General features: G+C 37.6%; 1 long non-coding RNA gene across 1 annotated transcript; it reads left to right on the top strand.

The window, feature by feature from the left end:
• The first annotated feature begins 7,519 nt into the window (after positions 1-7,519).
• On the top strand, positions 7,520-9,457 carry LOC149127975 (uncharacterized). The gene is made up of 3 exons (XR_016230142.1): positions 7,520-7,698; positions 8,330-8,424; positions 8,522-9,457. It is a non-coding gene; the product is annotated as an uncharacterized LOC149127975 (long non-coding RNA).
• The last annotated feature ends 4,722 nt before the right edge of the window (positions 9,458-14,179 follow it).

The following is a 14,179-nucleotide window of genomic DNA, read 5'->3' as shown; positions in this document are numbered from 1 at the left end:
AGTTCCCTCTGCTCCACTACCAGTACCAGACTCAGCATCAGGAAGAGACACCATCTTCTCTTTAGAGAAATGACAGGAGACTGCCGCAGCTCCAGTCATTGGCGATACTGCCTGAGGGAGAGGCTTGCGGACTGCACTGGAATTTGAGCCCAGCCTGGAGTGCTAGTAGAGGGAGCAGGGTGCCAAACTAAACCCATGAAGCAATAGCACATTGTCTGCTTCCCATCCCCCCAACACAGGCTCCTGACAAATAGAAGGAGGAAGCACCATCTTTTTGTCATCAATTATTATTGTTAATGAATGTATTTTTTTTCATGTATTTCACATATAAAGATTTAGGAACATAGTGATATTCTCACCCTATCCTCCCTCCAGCCCATGCACCCACCCTTCATTCTCTCTCTTAATTTTACAATGATCTATGTCCTGTTTACTTATACTCATAAGATCAACCCCATACTAAGAGTTCAAAAAATAGTGAGCAAAAAATGCTAAAATTCATGTGGGAATATAAGAGACCTCAAATTGCTAAAGCACTCATAAAGAACAAAAACAAAGCCATCACAACATCAGGCTTCAAGATATACTTCAGGGCAAAACAGCCTGGTACTGGAGCAAAAGGTAGACATGTAGACCAGTGGAACAGAACAGAAACTCCGGAAATTAACCCACCATCAACAACCAACTAGTCTTTGACAAATGAGCTCAAATCAATCCCTGGAAAAAGGGCAGTCTCTTCAACAAATGGTGCTGGGAAAACTGGATCTATGCACACAGAAGTATGAAACAATACCCCTACCTTGTACGTTATACAAAAATCAACACAAAGTGGATCAAGGAGCTAATTCTATAACCTGATGCCATCACACTGCTGGAGGAAAACGCCAGGGAAATGCTATAAGACATTGGTATAGGCAAAGACTTCTTGGAGAAGATCCCAGAGGCACAGATAACAAAAGCAAAAATAGACAAATAGGATTACGTCAAAGATTACATCTGCCCTGTAAAATAAACACTCAATCAAGTCAAGAGGCAACTGGCAGAATGGAGAAAGGATTAATATCTAGAATCTATAAACAGCTCAGGAAACTCAACAATGAAACAAACAATCCAATTAAGAAATGGGCAAAGGACATGAACAGTATTTCATGGAATCAACTGCAAATGGCCAAAAGACACATGAAAAAATGCTCAGGATCACTGGCCATCAGAGAAATGCCAATAAAAATCACGTCTCTCTCTCTCTCTCTCACTGTTCACACTGTTTGTCAAAAAAACAAAACAAAACAAAACACAGTGAATTTTCACCTCATCCCAGTTAAAATGATGACTATCACCAAAAAATCAAAAATCAATAAATGCCAGGGAAGATGTGGCAAAAAGTTGCCTTGATACACTCTTGGTGAGAATGCAGACTAGTACAGCCACTGTGGAAGACAGCATGAAGACTCCTCAGAAATATGAAAACAGATCTGCCTTATGACCCAGACATCCCACTTCTGGGAATTTACCCAAACAAAATGAACTCAGCATATGAAAGAATTACCTGCACCCCCATGTTTACTGCTGCTCACTTCACAGTAGCTAAGATACGAAATCAACCCAGATGTCCATCAACTGACTACCAGATAAAGAAATTGTGGTATATATACATTATGGAATACTACTCAGCCATAAAAAAGGAATGAAATCCTGTCTTTTGCTAAAAAATGGATGTATCTGGAAACCATTGTCTTTAGTGAAATAAGCCAGTCCCCATATGCTTTCCCTGATCTGTAGTAACCAACAGAGTACAAAAAATGTAATGTGAATGAACACAACTGACATTCTGAGATTTGCTCATTGTTTATAGCCCCTGTGTATACTGTTTGATTTGCTTGTTCTTATTATTTGTTGACTTATTTACCTATTAGGTGTTACTCTTATGACTACAAAATAAAATGAAAGTATGTCATTGTAAAAAATTAAAAGAAAAAAAAAGAAAGGAAGAAGTGAAGGTGGGAACATGAATGGCAGAGAGAGAAAGGTAGCAATTACCACCATGACCCTAAATCTGAGTGTGTAAAATTCAGGACTTTTGTTTATCTCATATATATATAAATATATATTTATATAGAATATATATAAAAATATATAATATATAATATATAACATATAATGTATATAATATATAATGTATATATAATGCACACATTATATAATTTATAATGAATATAATATAGAATATAATATATTAATATGTTATATTAATATATTTTATATATTATATATCTACTATTATATACCATATTATATTATAAAATATATGATATAATACATATTATATAATATATAATTATATTACATAACACTATATAATATAATCATATATTATATAATGTTATATTATATTATATAATATATATTACATATATTATATATTATGTAATGCATATATTCTATGTTATGGATTATATCACTATATTATGTATTGTTATATAATATAGATATATATTATATACTATATAATTATATTATATATTATATAATTTATAGATAGTGTATATTATATTATATTGTATATATTATATTATATAGTATATAGTATATAAATATATAATATAATACATTAAATATTGCATACTATATATTATTTATTATAGAATATATTATAGATATTACATAATATCATATTATATAGTTATTATATCATTTATAATATAAACATATATTAGATATTATTATGTATTATATAATATATTGTATGTAATATGACATATTATATATTATATGTATATAATATATGATATATAATATATTACAAATCGTATATTATTGTGGATATTATATATGATATATAATATATTATATATCATATATTTTTATTATGTATTATATAATGTAAGTATATACTGTATATTATTATAGATTATATACTATATAATTATATAGTATATAATATGCAATATATTATATTATAGATATTATATTATACATTATTTATTATTATATTACTATATACTATAAATATATTATATTTTATTACATGTTACATATTAGATAATATATAATACATATTATATATTATATTAGATATAATATATAAGATAATATTATTATATTATATATCTATAACATAATATATAATATATAATTATATTATATTATATTATTTTATATAGTATATAATATATATTATATATTATAGATATATTATAAATATTATATATAATATAATATATAAATATATAATATGTATTTATATACATAAATATATAATATATAAATATATATTTATATATATATAAATTAAAGGTTAAAAACATAAAATGAAAGAAATAGGGGCCAGTGCCGCAGCTCACTAGGCTAATCCTCCACCTTGTGGCGCCGGCACACCTAGTCCCGGTCGGGGCGCCGGATTCTGTCCTGGTTGCCCCTCTTCCAGCCCAGCTCTCTGCTGTGGCCAGGGAGTGCAGTGGAGGATGGCCCAAGTGCTTGGGCCCTGCACCCCATGGGAGACCAGGATAAGTACCTGGCTCCTGGCTTCAGATCAGCGGGGTACGCAGGCCGCAGCGGCCATTGTGGGGTGAACCAACGGAAAAGGAAGACTTTTGTCTCTCTCACTGCCCACTCTGCCTGTCAAAAAAAAAAAAAAAATAGGGATGTATTTTATAATCTGTACTAGAATTAGTTTTCCAAGACTAAAAAAAAAGCATCTTGCTGTCACTCTGTGAGCTTGGAGTTAAAAAAAAGTTAAAAGAAAAGAAATAATTAAATATCATCAGAAGTACTGTGCTTCGCCATTTTGGAGATTTTATACATATCTTTGTTCTTAATAAAATGGAAGGACGTTTTCCTAAAATATCATGGGTACTTTGAATATAAGAGACCTCATTTTATAAACCGATAATCAGATCTCTCGAAGTTCATAAAAATGTAATATAATTAATGCTAAACTTACTAATGACTGTGAGTAATTAATTTTGTACTACTTTCTCTATAGAACCAAATAGCAGAGGATTTAACATAAATATAAGCTCTATATGGGAGCTTGCTTAAGAAAGAGTTACAAAACTTTCACCATATGACAATAAAAACCTATATCTACATTTTTTAATAAAAGAAACTGGATTGAGTCTACACTAAGAAATAACCACATTTAAAAGTTGTGTTCCATATTCACCCTTCTTACATCCCTAGATACTTAGAAAAATTTGCCAAATAGGAGAGTATTGAATTTTTTGGAAAATTAGGTGTCAATTTTCCTAATTTAAGAATCATTGGGCTTTGTGTTTAATAAAATAAATAATGATGGACAGGCTAACCAGAGAATGAGCCTTGACTAGTATACTTTTATGGGCAAGGACACAAAATTTGAATTTTTAGTATTCAACATTTTCTCCTAAAATCATTCCTCCAAGTCTAATGAAGGGAGTATTTTCTTTTTAAGTTCTGGATCAGACACAGAAAAGATATATATAGTTACATTTGTCACATTCACTACTTTTTAATCAAAATTGGTGTCCTATATCTATCTGTCTATACACATCATATGTATAAAGTATGCATTATGGATGTTTACCAGCTAAATGACAGTCGCTATGAAATGTACAAGTGCCTGGCTGACCGAAAACATCACTATTTACTCCTAATACAGCATTTCAAGTGATTAGCAATGCTTTTAAATTAAGTGCCCAAAGAATAAATTCGAAACACCTGTTCCTACAGTAATGGCAGTGTTAAATCTCTTATAGCCATCACCTGTATATCCCCCAGCCCATTTTCCCAAAGCAGTGCGAGGCACTGTAAATTAATTCCTTTACCCTGGGGTAACAGTTTTCGCCAACACCGTGTTTTTCGAGGCTGGCCCTAGGGTGTGCATGGCCGGACACAGAGCAGGTAAGGGATCCATGGAAAGTCCACCAGAAGTTGGAGAAAGATCAGAATGGGAAGGCGTTTACCTTTGCTCCCTGGATCCCCAAACACCTCCTCTTAAAGACAAACATTCCATTCTACTTTTCCCACAAGCAATCAAAATATGATTGGTGTTCATGCTTTTAAAAAAGGATTCACTCATTTTATAATATAAAGCATATTGTTTTCTGGCTGAATGGAAGCCGCTGTGGTGGTTAATTATTGGTGTCAGCTTGCCTGTGGTCTCCAGTTGTTTGGTCAAGCTGAAGCCCAGAGGCTGCTTTGAGGGTATTTTTTTAGATTTTTTTAACTTGCCAGGCCCCACAATCAAATGAGCCAAATACTAAAAATCTTTCCCTGTCTCCCTGCTCTCCTTTCTCCCAACACACACACTCTCACACACACACACACTCTCACACACACACACATATGCACACACACACTCACATGCACACACACTCTCTCACACACACAATCACATACACACACAGACACACACACACACACACCCTGATTAATGCTCCAAACTAGAGTAGAATTTGCTAAAAATGATGGAGCATTTCAAATCTCTGAAGACAGCTGCTTTCGCAGCTTCTGAGAATGACAGCTTGATTTTAACTTCCTTGCAAGTGGAAATAAATGACCAAAGTCTGAGAAAAAAAAGATTATCAAGAACTAAAGCAAACCAAAGGAAAAGTATCAGTGGGCTAAAATTGAAAAAAAAAAAAAAAGAAGAAGAATAAAAGAAATCTCGAAGGAACGCCTCTGGTTAAGGGAGTGAGGGAATTTTACCGAGGAATTACTGTGGTTTACAGAACTCTATTTGCACAAAACACATTATTTCCACCTGAGATACTTTCTGAGTTAAAAGAGGGGGCTGTGTGCAACCAGTTGTTGTGTGCTGAGAAACCTCAGGGAGAAAGAGAATATCTGACTTGGAGCACTTGCCAATTCTGTGGAACAAGTACTCCCACATTGTTGATTTCAAGCTTCTGATTTGCAGTCCCTGAGCACAAAGCTGAGCAGACACACAATGCACACACACACACACACACACACACACAACCACACACAGATAGTAGCAGTCAAGAGCCAGCTGCAGACCCGGCAAGGAACAGCACTATTCCTGAGCTGACACAGTAGCGAGGCATGAGAGAATGTCCATATTTATCCATTGTCTCATTTCCCTTCCTCTATGGCAGGTGGTTAACCCAGTAAACAATCATCATGATCAAGGAAAACTACTCCTTCTCCCAGGTGGTGGGTTTCTGGGCAGAAGAGGGGCCAAGATTAGCTTTATAAATAGATGGGGTCAAATTAAACACAGTAAAAGCATTTGCTTTTTTCAAATTGCAGTTGAAAGTACAGACAACTTCAATGACTTTTTGTGTTTAGATAGAAAACCAAAAAAAAAAAAAAAAAAGCAGACCAAAAGTAATATGAAATTTCGGGGCAGTTACTAATATTTCCTACAGATGTTTCGAGAAAAGGGAAATTTAAAAGTACTATTTCTTTATTTTGTTATCAGTTTTTGCTGCAAGAATTATATCTGTATCTACTTAACAATTCATTATGATACAGACATAAATGCATTAATCTTATTCCAGGTTCTTGCCTCATGCAAAAATAAGATTTCTAAGTGCAGACACGTAAAAGGTGAACAAAGTGATGGCAAAATATTCAAAAGGTGAGGAAGTGAACACACACACATGCAAGAGTGTGGGTTGCCCCCACACAGGGTAATACCCATTAAGAATGGGTCAGGGGATTGCCCAAAGTGAGGATGGGGAGAGAAAGAGGGGGGGAGAGAGAGCGCCTGTGGATCTCCCTGAACGCTAGCCTCTTTTGTGAGGTAGGGGATTGTGCCCTGCAGACATGAAGCTACCTGGGATTTTTAAGGTACCTCCATAAATAGCATGTAGAGCTTATATCCGTATTTTCATGGTGTTCCCCTTAGGTCCAGGAGGAAGCAGGTGCATCCCGGAAAAGAGGACGTTTTGATTGACAAGCAGAGGGCTAGCATTACATTGTGGGTTTGCAGGGACTTCCCGCTCACATAGAACTAAAGTACCTAGTTACACCACATCAGTTTTTCTGATGCAGAACTTCTTTGTTTCAACAGGAGCTGTTTCTCCCCAGGGCAATGGTGGTGGTTAGTGAAATATTCTCATGAATTTATGCCTTTAAACAGCCTGTTCCCAAGATGGAGGTAATTTTTTTTCTCATTTTGAAAAATAAGTTGGTGTATTACAGATTATTTTTGAAATGGAATATAACAAATCACACTCATGAAATATACTCATAAAGTTTGAGTACTTTATATTAGTTTTCCTTGAAAAAGTCAAGTCTTTTCACTCTTTTGATGACATAGAAATGCAAAAAAAAAAAAAAGTTCCCTTCCAATTCCATCATATACGGAACAGGGAGGTTGCTGTCAGGAGGGTGTGCACAGGTGAGATCATGTGTGGGGCACATTGTCCTCTCTCTGCCTGGTCCTCGCTCCCTCCCTCTCCAGGCTCCCTGGGTCCACCTGTCAGCCCTCTTCTCTCTTCACTGCTTTCTCACCTACCACCCCAATCAATATACCAGAGACAGCTGCTTCACATTTCAGGCATTGCCCTGAGAGTCTTTAAAAGAAAAGCAAAAGAGGAAAGAGAGGGCTTGTCATTTAACTCAGAAGATGGAAGACCAAATCTCCAGGCTGCTGTGTGCTTTAAAGCAGAAGGATTTTCATCTAAACAGAGCATTTCATGAATTAGTCTGCTTTTATAGACTTCCCAGAGAAGGAAATGGTTTGCACAAAAGGTAAGAATAGCTTCTTATGCTCTAGGCTTTTATATCAATAGGAACATTTTAAGTTTCCTATTGGCACTTTTGGTTTAAAAAAATGAAGTCAACCAGCCATGAAAGCACATCTCACCAATTCTTCTTGCCTCAAAGGCCCAAGGTATGAAAGGCTATTTCTGTCCGAGTACTTGCTTCATTAAGAAACTTTTCTGTAACATGATTTTTTTTTGGATCAGTTATAACTTTTTCTGTTCAAGTTGTGACAGGGTATGGACCAGGTGGTTAATGAAAACTTAAGCAATTCTGTTGCACAGTTGAGAAGGATCGGAATGGGAAGCATGTGAATCCCCTTAAAAGCAGCAGAGACTGACCAGAAAAAGAAAAAGTTCTGACTAATACACAGCAAGACTCTTCAGTAAATAATACATGTAAGGGTGGTGGGTAGAAGGGGAGGACTAGAATTCCCTTTCCCCCCTCAGCTACTTCGATTCTTGTAGAAGAAAGTCTTCTGAAGCTTGCTCTGTTTCACTTACTCAGACTTTGGAGAAAACCTTGTTAAGTAATGCCAGCCTCGTGATAAAGACATGTTATCAGGTATTTTTGTTATGTCAGCCTCTTAATTTTGCCTCTTCTCACTATTTCCTCCCAGGAATCTGCTTTGGAATTCAACTCCTGTGAGCCATGCAGCAAGCTGTCACGCAGACCACACAAATCATGTCCCTGCATCTAACAGAGTTCCCCAAGGTATTCAGCAATCTGCTGTGATGCTTATCTCAAGGACTATGAAATCTTAAATACTCAAAACTTGAGTAATTAAATTTGCTTATGTTTAAACAAATAGAGCATGAGGAAGTCTCTTAATGAAAAGACGGAAGTCCCCAAAATGGAGTCACTCAATGCTGAAGTTCCGCATCACCAAACTGTCGCTCCCCGTCTTCGTGGAGGAACGACACAGGACCCTGCGCTGTTCTTTTGTCTGCTCGGCCCTCCCCGGGTTTGCTGCTGGTTCTTCCCGGGTTGGCTACCGACCCTTCCACCTCCGTGGAAGGGCGGCTCCCCCTGCCACTTTCCCCACTTCCGCGGGGGAGCGGCACACCGCCGGCCGGCTCTCTCGGGGGCTGCACAGGTGTTCCTTCAGATGTTCCCCTTAGATGTTCCTGGTGCATGTTGTCTCTCTCCTCCTTTATAGTCCTCTTCCACCAATCCCAACTCTGCTACCCACACGCCGAGTACGCTGCTCTCCTTCAATCAGGAGCAGGATCAGCTCCTGCAGGTCATCACTCAAGTTGGCGAGAGGCAGCTGCGTAGAAGCTGTTTACTCCTCTCCCAGTGCCATATTGTGGGAGAGCAGATGCATAGAATAAGTCTTAATTCGAGTAACTTAGTCTAGTCCGAGTTGCTCCCCACACTCTATGATGAGAATTACAAAATCTTAAAGAAAGAAATAGAAGAGGATACCAAAAAATGGAAAAATCTTCCATGCTCACGATTGGAATAATCAATATCATCAAAATGTACATTCTTCCAAAAGGAATTTATAGATTCAATGTGATACCTGGTGCATGTTGTCTCTCTCCTCCTTTATAGTCCTCTTCCACCAATCCCAACTCTGCTACCCACACGCCGAGTACGCTGCTCTCCTCCAATCAGGAGCAGGTCCTACAGTTTGTTGGTTGAACTGGAGGCAGCTGTGTAGAAGCTGTTACTCCCTTCTCAGCGCCATATTGTGGGAGAGCAGATGCATAGAATAAGTCTTAATTCCAGTAACAGTCTAGTCCGAGTTGCTCCCCACACAAACCAACACCCAAGTACACACGTGAGTACTGCAAAAGCATCATGGAAAATGGAATTAAAAGATATGTTAATATGGGGGGTAAAACTTGCAGTCCATGCATATCAGTGATCTTCAAAAAGTTCATGGATGGTCAGAGTTGTGGGGCAGTAGGTTAAGTGGCTTTGTGATGCCAGATCCCATATTGGAACTATGGTTCAAGTTCTGGCTACTCTGCTTCCCATCTAGCTCCCTACCAATATCTCTGAAAAGGCAGTGGAACGTGGTCCAAGTATTTGTTTCCCTGCCAACTCTGTTGGAAACCTGGATGGTCTTCCTGGCTCCTGACTGTGGCCTGGCCCATTTCTCTCTCTCTCTCTCTCTCTCTCTCTCTTATACTCTGCCTTTCACATAAATTTTTAAAAGTTCATGGAAATAAACATTATGAAAAACTATGCATGGATTTCAAAATTTTTGCATTAAAATCAACTCACTTTTAAATTCATTTTTCCATGAATATTTTAAGTATCTTTGTAGTTTTCTTGGAAAATCTGCTTTCCTCATAAAAGAAGAGAGATAATAAAAAATCCAATTAAGCCATCAAGATTTTGCTTACAGACCTCTAAGGAAAGGAACCTTGAAATGACCAATCTGCTATTTGTTCTTTGTTGCTACTTTCCCTCACTTTTTTCTGGCTATAAAGTTTACACATCTTGTTCAGCTCATCAGAGATCCTCCCTATTTTGAAGTCTGATGTTGCCCAATTCATGAGTCACTAATAAAACCAGTCAAGTCTTTAAGCTCAATCTGTTGCAATTTTGTTCTTCAGTAAGTTCAACTACTTACCTCAAAGCAAATTTGAAAAATTCTCTTCTCCAGAGAAGAAAGATAATTATCAGAACATTCAAGGATTTCCACACTAGAGAGAGACATGGGCCATAAATAGGGACAGAAAATACATAAAATGGGAAAAGAGAATAAGAGGAAAAATCAGAAGGCTTAGGAAGTCTTTATGAAATGCCCATGTTATACACCTTGATGTAAAGCTGTGTGTGTGTGTGTGTGTGTGCATATGTGTGTTCTTGGAATACATACTATGATTATTGAAGGAATTTGTCAACATGGAAGGCGTTTGAGTGAAGAAGGGACTGTAAGCCACTCTTGGCTTTTTAAGACACAGAGATGAGATTATATTTTATTAAAGAAGGGAAAGTACGACATGCAAGATTAACCTGTACTGAAGATTTTATTTACTTCAATTATGAGGGGACAGCTAAATGCTACATTTAATTTCGAGGTGTTAGTGAGGAACGGGAGACAGGAGGAGAACAGAGTTTCCTGAAGGAAAATGACTTTCTCTCTATCCATCTAAGTTTTGTCCTAGAACTCCTGCAGCAAGAAAAAGAAGCAGATCAACAAGAGAAAAAAACAGTAAGGGTGTTGGTCTCGGGGAAAAACAGTCTCTCAAAGAGGTGACTTTGGAACTTGGCCTCAACTAAGAATACAATTTTAAAGAAATGACAAGACAAATGGAAAGAACCCTGGGTCCCTAGGGGTGACAAGTCTGGGGAAGACAGCTCTAGGAGAGACAAATGGTAAATCAAGGCTAATTACTAGTGTTGGGTGTGGAGATTGCTGTGGAGCCGTCTCCAGGATACGGGCCTCAAGGAACGTTGTGGAGTTATGGGTTATGCTACCACTAGCGATGCTGGACTTCCGTTTCAGAGTGCCAGTTCAAGTCCCCATTGCTCTACTTCCTATCCAACTTCCCACTAATGCGCTTGGGAAGACAGCAGATGATGGTCCAAGTGCTTGCATCCCTGCCACCTGTTGGGAGACCTGAGTGGAGTTCCTGGCTCCTGGCTTCTGCCTGGACCAACACTGGCTGTTGTGGCCATTTGGCAAGTGAACCAGTGGCTGAAAGGATATAGGATCTGTCTCTCTCTGTCTCTGTGAAGGGAAGACAGGCAATCTTACAAATGGATGTCTTGCTTTTAGGTAAGTAGAAGGAAGGCAGAGAGAGGTTTTCTTGTGCAATCATGTACTACACAATGATGTCTTGGTTAATGACAGACTGCGCATGAGAAGATGGTCCTGTAAGATTATGCAACCTAGTGATGTTGTAACCCGGTTTGTTAGTGGATGTTCACCCTGTGATGTTCACACAATGACACACAATGACAAAATTGTCAAATGATGTGTGTCTCAGAATATACCTGTCGTCAAGCAGCAAATGGTGGTCTCTGCATGTTCTCTAGGGGCCTCAACTTAGAGTGACATGTTTTGTGTGACATGTTCTGTTACTATTCAGGTGTCAAACAGCCTTGGTATTAAATTCCAGCTCGTTTTCTCTCTGCCAACCATGAGTTAGGTCTGGTTATTTTACATTCGCAATGTCACTCTTTCTTTCTCCCCGTACAACAGTGGATTGTATGCAAATGAAATAAAATCAATGGAATTTCCAGGATTTCCACCAAGCAGGAGCTTAAGAAAAACAATCTACTCCACTACTTGATATAAACTGTGTGTAAGTGTGCACGTCTACTTGGACTACATGCTGTAATTACTGAGGGAATTTTTAAATTTTTTTACATAGATGGAACTTGAGGGAGGAGGAGGCTCAAAGTTCCTCTTGGCATTCCATGAAATAACAATGCCAACAAGTGTCTATTGTGCCAAAAACATTTTATAAATGACACTTGCTATAGGATCATCAAAAGCAATACAATCATCAGCTGGAAATAAACATAGAGGGTGAAGGCATATTCTCTGACTCATTGTTGATCAAAACTTTAAAGACCTAATGTGGAACAAGAATTTAAGGACATTTAAAGTCACTTAGCTAATGTCGATTCCTTCAAAATGTTATATTTTTCTCCCCAAACATTTGCAGTTATCTTACTCACAGAGTAAACCAAGTTTTATGAGACTTGAAGCTCATGTAATTCTGTGTTCTATTTAAAAAAAAATACCAATTTATGAATAGCAGGTTAGGTAAGAAAGAAAGAATTTATCCAGAGTGAGGAAAGTTATCACAACAAATTAGAAATTTTCAAAGAGCTGACAAATACCACAACATTGTCCAAATAAAATATTTTAATAATCACCTGTTCGATGTAATTATAATTCTTGTTTCTGCTTTCTTTGGCTGCATAATTTTGATTGCTTCTTCATATGACAATATTGTTATAATATAGTTGACTAAAAAGAGAACAAAAAATCATTAAACTTTCCTCCAGAATGATGGATTAAAATGTTCTTTGTATTGAATTTTCAGCATTTCAACTCGTTATTGGTAATGCCAAACATAGTTAGGACTATTGTCAAATGCACAGAGAACATTTTGAGTTTTCTGAAACAGTAATTAATCCTAAATACTTTCTGAAATGACACCACATATTCACGAAGATTTAAGGATGCTCTTGTTATTGTGAGGTTACATGAGTTTTGGCAGGCCTGAGGGTTTGGAACTCCACACACACAAGTTTCTGGCTTTGCACATTTCAGATCTCCCCACATCATTCTGGTACCAAACATCTCAGTCTTCTCTCCATATGATGTGCTATCAGGTGCATCAGCATACTGGACTGTAGTTCTGTTCTTGCAACTTATTCTTGTTTCCCTGGTTAAAAACTTGAGAGGCAGAAAACCAGAGAGACCCACATAGAGAGAGAGCTCCAATCTACTGGTTTATTCCCCAGACCATTGCAACAGCCAGACTTGGGCTGGAACCAAAATTGGGATAAAGGAACTCAATCCAGGTCTCCACGTGGGTGGCAGAGCCTCAAAGACTTGGGCCAGAACCACTGCCTCCTAATTTCTGTATTATCAGGAAGCTGAGTTGAGAGCCAGAGCGAGGGCTGGAAACATTCCTCCAAAATGGGATAAGGGCACCTCAGACAGTGCTTTCATTGCCAGCATGCATGTCCTCCCCTGCAAGTTATTTTTAGAGTAGTATAGTTAATAATAACTTCATAGTTGTACTAACAAAATGTGACTGCAAACAATACTGACATTTTTTCGTGAAACCCAGGCAGGTGTCACCAACTTAGCAGCCCTACGGCTGTAGCATAGTATCTGCTTTTTGTAGATGCCATACATAACAAATGGTAAATTGGAATACAACACACAGAGGGCTTAATCAATGGTAGTTAAATATCTTACTTTTACAAAATCACTTTGCTAGGGTCTATGCCAGACCTTAAATGGAACCCATGTACATAAAAGGATCTAAAACACACACTTGGTTCTCTTTGTGCCTAGTCTGCTTCTGCCCATTACTAATTTAGAAGCAACATTTTAAGCAATTTATCTTTTTGAAATTGTTCTACTTTGTTTTCATAGGCAAAATAACATTTTGCTTTGTAAATTTCATCTCTCTGTGTGTAATATCTAGTAAATTTAGATACAAATAAGAGCGAGTATCACAGAGACAGCAAAGTCAGGGGACAATTACAGACAATCTGTGCACATGAATTGTGGTACACAGATAGTCAATGACCTAGGGCAATTCAACTTACCTTGGTACAAAAATGATACACATTCAGTAGAAACTGTACCTGGAGTACTGAACAAGGCTCATCCCGAGGTTAGCACTGTGTGGTCCCATCATTTCTGATGATGATCGGCAACATCAGTGGCAGTAGCAACCCCCAGCCAGCCCTGTGGTCACCAGAAGAAACCACCCATGCTCTAGCCGGCACTGTGCTAATGAGCACGGTGGAGCCA

The sequence above is a fragment of the Oryctolagus cuniculus genome, chromosome 2 (genome assembly GCF_051225735.1).
Source record: "Oryctolagus cuniculus isolate XC-2025 breed Fujian yellow rabbit chromosome 2, ASM5122573v1, whole genome shotgun sequence".
Classification (NCBI taxonomy): Eukaryota; Metazoa; Chordata; class Mammalia; order Lagomorpha; family Leporidae; genus Oryctolagus; species Oryctolagus cuniculus.
Note: the sequence above shows the minus strand (reverse complement) of the source record. Positions and strands in the feature narration are given on the sequence as shown.